The sequence below is a fragment of the Crocuta crocuta genome, unplaced genomic scaffold (genome assembly GCF_008692635.1).
Source record: "Crocuta crocuta isolate KB4526 unplaced genomic scaffold, BGI_CrCroc_1.0 scaffold728, whole genome shotgun sequence".
NCBI classification, from domain to species: domain Eukaryota; kingdom Metazoa; phylum Chordata; class Mammalia; order Carnivora; family Hyaenidae; genus Crocuta; species Crocuta crocuta.
Genome location: NW_027528815.1, coordinates 8,141 through 14,130, shown reverse-complemented (window position 1 = coordinate 14,130; position 5,990 = coordinate 8,141). Strand labels below are relative to the sequence as shown.

At 50.3% G+C, this 5,990-nt stretch overlaps 1 long non-coding RNA gene across 2 annotated transcripts in view; it reads right to left on the bottom strand.

The window, feature by feature from the left end:
- Positions 1-824, bottom strand: part of LOC144224788 (uncharacterized) — a 6,917-nt gene extending 6,093 nt beyond the window's left edge. For both annotated transcript variants that reach the window (XR_013333136.1, XR_013333137.1), the window contains exon 1: positions 642-824. This is a non-coding gene — a long non-coding RNA (uncharacterized LOC144224788). The remainder of the gene's footprint in view (positions 1-641) is intronic.
- Positions 825-5,990: the final 5,166 nt, after the last annotated feature.

The following is a 5,990-nucleotide window of genomic DNA, read 5'->3' as shown; positions in this document are numbered from 1 at the left end:
TGAGCAGGGGAGGGTCAGAGAGAGAGGGAGTCACAGACTGAAACAGGCTCCAGGCTCTGAGCTGGCAGTCAGTACAGAGCCTGACGCGGGGCCCGAACCCACGAACCGCGAGATCATGACCTAAGCGAAAGTCGGACGCTTAACCGACTAAGCCACCCAGGCGCCCCTACTCCAACCTATTCTTTTTTTTTTAAAAAAATATTTTATTTAGTTCTAGGAGAGAGAGAGAGAGACAGCGTGAGCAGGGGAGGGTCAGAGAGAGAGGGAGTCACAGACTGAAACAGGCTCCAGGCTCTGAGCTGGCAGTCAGCACAGAGCCTGACGCGGGGCCCGAACCCACGAACCGCGAGATCATGACCTAAGCGAAAGTCGGACGCTTAACCGACTAAGCCACCCAGGCGCCCCTACTCCAACCTATTCTTAACCTCCCTCAAATCACTCATTTTCTCATTCAGACATCCATTTGCTCCAACGAATGTTGATTGGGTACCTATTAGTGCCATGCATCTTGCTAGGCTCTGGGGACAGAACAGGGAGCACAACAGAGGGGTCTCAGCCCCCGGGGGCAAGGCAGACAAATAAATCAACTTAAAACAGAGGGGTCAGTGTCCTAAAGAAGCAGCAAGTTGTGGGACTCCTACCTGGGGTGTGGGTCTGGGAAGGCTTCCCAGAGGAAGAGGCATCTAATCAGGGAGCCGTTGCTGCATTAGTGTATGTGGGTGCTGACATCACTCAGGCCAATCCCTGCAGGTGTCTTTGCCTTCTGAGGGTGGATTTCTTTCTAGATCCGGACACCCTCCCTGTCAAAGCAAACTGGTTTCCAGGATGAGTAAGTCTGGAGCCAGGAGGAAAAAAAGGTGGGGAGGATTTGGCAAGAGAGGAGTCATGGGAGTGGACAGGACAGATCACAATCACCCTGGGCTATGGTGAAGGGTGTGGCTTTCTCTGGTGAGCACCTGGAGGCTACTGAAGTTTTAGGCTTTGGTTTTTAGGTTTTCTTAGGTATAACTTACTTACGAAAAGTATATAAACCTTAAGTATAAACTAGATGCCTGTTGATGTATGTACATTACATGTAACCACCCCTGGTATCGGGATATAGAACATTTCTAGGCTCCCAGAAATGCTCCCTTGTACCTCTTTCCACCCATAAGCCTCAAAGATTATTGCTGCTTTACCTTTAATCACCGTGCGGTAGTTTTACCTTTTTCCTGAACTTCACGTAAGTGTACTCGTACACACACACCCGTTTTGGGTTGGTTGTGCGTCTGCGGCTCATGTCTGAGGAATGTATCTGTGTTCTTCATGTCACGGTGGTTCGTTTTTGTCATTGCTGTGGGATACCCCATCATATGCATATGCCGGAATTGATTTATCCCGTCACCATTGACGGGCAGCTAGGTGGTTTCCAGGTTCTGGCTATTATGAACGCAGCTGCCAGGAACATCCATGTACGCGTCTTCTGTGGAGTGAGCATCCATCTCTATTGGGCACCCAGCAACGGGTGAGCTGTAGGGCGGCCTTCGTGGCCTTCACCAAACAGTTTTACAAGGTTTCAGACCATTTGCACCTTCTGCATCCTCGAAAGCACTTGCAAATGTCCGTCTTTGTGATTTGGGCCGTTATGGGAGACGTGGAGTAGTTTTTCACTGTGATTTTAATCTTGCTTTCTCTGCTTTCTCGGTGACCGGTGAAGATGAGTTTTTTTCATGTACTTGGTGGTCATTTGGAGACTTTTTTTCCCCTGTGTGTGTGCATGTGTATTTGTGTATTTCTGAGGTGTTCACTACAGCCTTCTGTCCTTAAAAACAAACAAACTAACCAGATTCCGGGTCCAAGTCGATGGTTTCCAGATCATGCCTGCTGTGTGGTCCTGTGGGCAGTTTACACAAGATTCCGTAGCTGGGAGAACCTGCATTTATGGAATCCTTGGGCCAAGCAATTTCTGTGTCATATAAATAAGTATACATTTGTATATTACATAGATTAGTATTATATAAGCTATATAGTACATATAAATGCATAAAATACATATAGTAATAAATACCACTATATTATACATAATACGTATAAGCAATACATAGTTATATATAGTTATATACATAAATTGCTTGTAGATATAGAATAATTACATCATGAATTGGGTTCCCCAGATTCTAGTTGGAGCTCTGGCTTGTGTCCCCACCTCTGGGTTAGGAAAATCATTCTTCTCTCTGGCCCAGACACACCTGGGATCACCTCTTTGCCATTTTCCTGTGTTAAAAGTCATGCAGGCTCATTTCGTTTCTGGACTCTGTGTTCGGTGCGATGCCATGGTTTAATGATCCAGGAAGAAAATCACTCTGGGTGTTTTTCCCCAAGCATCTAGGGAGTGCTTGGCAGTTTGGTTGGGGGAAGGGTGCTGTTCCTGGTTGCCATTGGTAACCACCAGTCAAGGTTGGGACACTGAGCACCCTTCTGTGTTTTCCATTGGGCTCCCCGCTGAGGCAGGGATGTGAGCATGAGTGTCGTTCTTTGCAGGGAGTATGGGGCAGCTGTGGAGGTGAGACAGGGAAGGCAAGGAGCCGTTGGGGGTGTGATCAAGACTGCAGAACCAGGGGCGCCAGGGTGGCTCATTCGGCTAAGCGTTCCGATCTTGGCTCAGTCGTGATCTCGCAGTTCACGAGCNTCCTCCACTCCCTTTCTCCTCAGCCAAGTTAAGCTCCATATGAGGTTCCTATGACTGTTGTAACAAACGACCACAATTCAGTGGCTGCCACAAGTTTATTACCGTACAGTTCTGGAGGTCAAGTCTAGTAACGGGCTGTCAGAGGTACATTCCTTCTGGAGGCTCTTTCCTTGCCTTTTCCAGCTTCCAGAAGCCGCTGCATCCTTGGCTTGTGGTCCTGCAGCACCTTGATCTGTTCTCTTCATCACATTTTCTCTCTCTGACTCAGGCCCTCTTCCCTCCCTTCTTCTAAGGCCCCTCGTGAGGACACGGGGTCCATCCAGATAAGCCAGGGTCTCCTCCCCAGCCGAAGTGCCTCCCTTCAGACTGCAGAGTCCTTTCTGCTGGTAAAGGTAACAGATTCAAAGGTTGGGGGTGGGGGTTAGGGCCCCGATATCTTTGGAGGGCATTATTTTGTCTGTTTTGTCTACTCTAAGCTCTTTTTCCTGTGGACCTCAGTCTCAACCTCAGCTTCTGGGGCCACGTCTGCTTCTCCCACTAGCCGGTGCTTCAAGAACAAGGGCATCGTGCCCCTAGACTTGCCCAGAAATCTGCTCTGAGCCGGCCCAGCCCAGTGCGAGGCAGTGGGAGTGAAGGACCAAATGGCAGAGCCCTGTACTCCAGAGACAGACAGCCTGAGTCTAGTCCCAGGTCTGCTAATTTCCTAAGCAACTAACCTCTGCAAATCACCTTGCCTTTGCAACCTCAGTTTCTTTACCTGGAAAATGGGGATAACAGCAGCATCAACTCTGGGAGGTCATTGAAGGGAGCGACAGAAATCATGCACGGAGAGCCTGTGGGAGGGCGCCCAGTCCACGGGAGGCGCCGAATGACACAGCAGCTCTGGACACTGCAAAGACGAACAAGGCGGGGCGGCGGTGGGGGGTGGAGTGAGGCTGCCTGAGTTCAAATCCTGCTCTGCTCCTTGGGCAAATTGTTAAGCCTCCCCAGGACTCCTCGTCTTCATCCGTCAAGTGGGGCCCCGTCACGCAGCCCACCTCAGAGGGTGGATTTTAAGTGGGGAAATGCATTCCCCGTGACATCTGGCACAGAATCAGAGCTCCATGAGTGTTTGTGGTTGGATGGTGGAAATTATTCCTAACAGGCTTTCCCAGGGCTCAGCTCTTTTTTTTTTTTTAAATGTTTTTTATTTATTTCTGAGAGAGAGAGAGACAGGGTGAACAGAGGAGGGTCAGAGAGAGAAAGAGACACAGAATCTGAAACAGGCTCCAAGCTCTGAGCTGTCAGCACAGAGCCAGACGCGGGGCTCGAACCCACGAACCGTGTGAGATCATGACCGGAGCCGAAGTCTACGCTTAACCGATGGAGCCACCCAGGCGCCCCTCAGCTCTTAAGAGGTCAGAGGAGCACACACCTTAATGAACTTGGAACAGCGCGCGGGGGTGTCTCTTTGGTAGTTGGGCCAGGTGTAGTTCTGTGGCTACTGGAGACAGGCTTCTGTGCTAGGTGAGGCCTGTGTGTTGTGCCCCGGGGCCGGCAGCACGCCAGGCCCTGACAGGTTTATGGCGGTGCTGGGAAGCTGGTCCAGGAGGAGTCAGCCAGCTGCCTGAAGGGCGTGGGAGGCACAGTTACCTTCCTGGTTTTCCCAGGAGGGGACACATTAGCTGTCCCTGCATGGTTAGTGCCGCGGACGGCTTGCATGTGACACGGACAGAATGGTTGGTGGGCGTGGGTGCGGTGGGGACCGGACACGGACACCATTGACCCGGGGGTGGTGTTGACCATCCTCTCATTGATACCTAGTTTTGGAGGATGCTCTTTGGTATTTACGTTGTTTTGGCACTTCCTCTGTTGGTAAATAAGGATTGTGTGGGGTTTTTTAAAGTTTTATTTACTTAAGTAATCTTTCCACCCAGTGTGGGGCTCGAACTCACGACCCCGAGACCAAGAGTCGCATGCTCCACTGACTGAGCCGGCCCAGCGCACCACCCCCTCTGTTGTTAATAAAGCTTGTGTGGGTGGCAGGCCCCTGTTGGACGTCAGGCCGGCCTTGTGAACAGTTGGCCAGCCTTCCTCTCTCCCCAGGTGTGCCAGTGGGTAAGGGTAGACTCCCCAGATCACTGTCTCTCTCAAATTCCTTCATTAGAGAGCTATTCCTTTAGGTCTTAAAGAATTTAGATTTCTCCTCCACCCGCCAAAAAACCCCAAAAAACCAAACCAAACTAAAACAACATACCAAAAAAACAAAGAAACAAACAAACAAACAAACCCACCCCACCCCCACCCCCAAACACCTCCGTTAGGCTTCACATCCTGTTTGCTTGTTTGCATGAAGAGAAACCTACTATGTGCCAGGTCTACTGACATGTGTGCCATTGCCTTTGATCACCAGACTCCTTTGAGGTGGGTATCACTGAACTTTATTTACCCATGAGGAAACTGAGCTTTAAGAGGTGAAGTGGCTTGGGGTGCCTAGGGGGCTGAGGTGGTTAAGCATCTGACTTCAGCTCGGGTCATGATCTCACAGTTTGTGGGTTTGAGCCCCATGTCGGGCTCTGTGCTGACAGCTAGCTCGGAGCCTGGAGCCTGCCTCAGATTCTGTGTCTCCCTCTTTCTCTCTGCCCCTCCCCTGCTTGTGGTCTGCCTCTCTCTCGCTCTCAAAAATAAACATTAAAAAAAAAGAAAAGGTGAAGTGGCTTGCCAAGGCTTAGAAGATGCTTGTCCACTTAGCCAATTTGTGCCCGAACCTTGTGTCCATTAGGAATGCTTTTGCCCACATGTAAAGAAACACTAAGATGGCTTCCATAGTACATTATTCTTCTTTACATAACAACAAAAAAGATCTAGAGGGGGGTGGCTCAGAGTTAGTGGAGTGGCTTAGCTGCATTAAGATCTTTTCCATGCCACTGTCCTAAAATAGTGCTTGTGATTTCCTGGTCTCAAGATGGTTGCCTTGGCTCCCGGCATCACGAATCAGTTCCAGGTAGGAAGAAGGGGAGGGGGCACCGTAAGCTATACCTGCCTGTTCTTATCAGTAAAGCAAAAGCTTCCCTAGAAATCTAGCTATTTCCTCTTCTGTCCGTTTGGTCAGGGGTGGGTCACATTGCCATGCTTCTAGCTGTAAAGGGCAGGACAGTGGTCCCTGGCTTGTTAGTCTTCAGAAGGAAAACCACCTGGGTGGCTCAGTCAGTTGGGTGTCTTACTTGGGCTCAGGTCATGATCTCAATGGTTTGGGGGTTTGTGCCCCATGTCAGGCTCTCTGCTGTCTCCATGGAGCCTGCTTTGGGGCCTCTGTCTCTGTCTCTCTCTGCCCCCCCCCCCC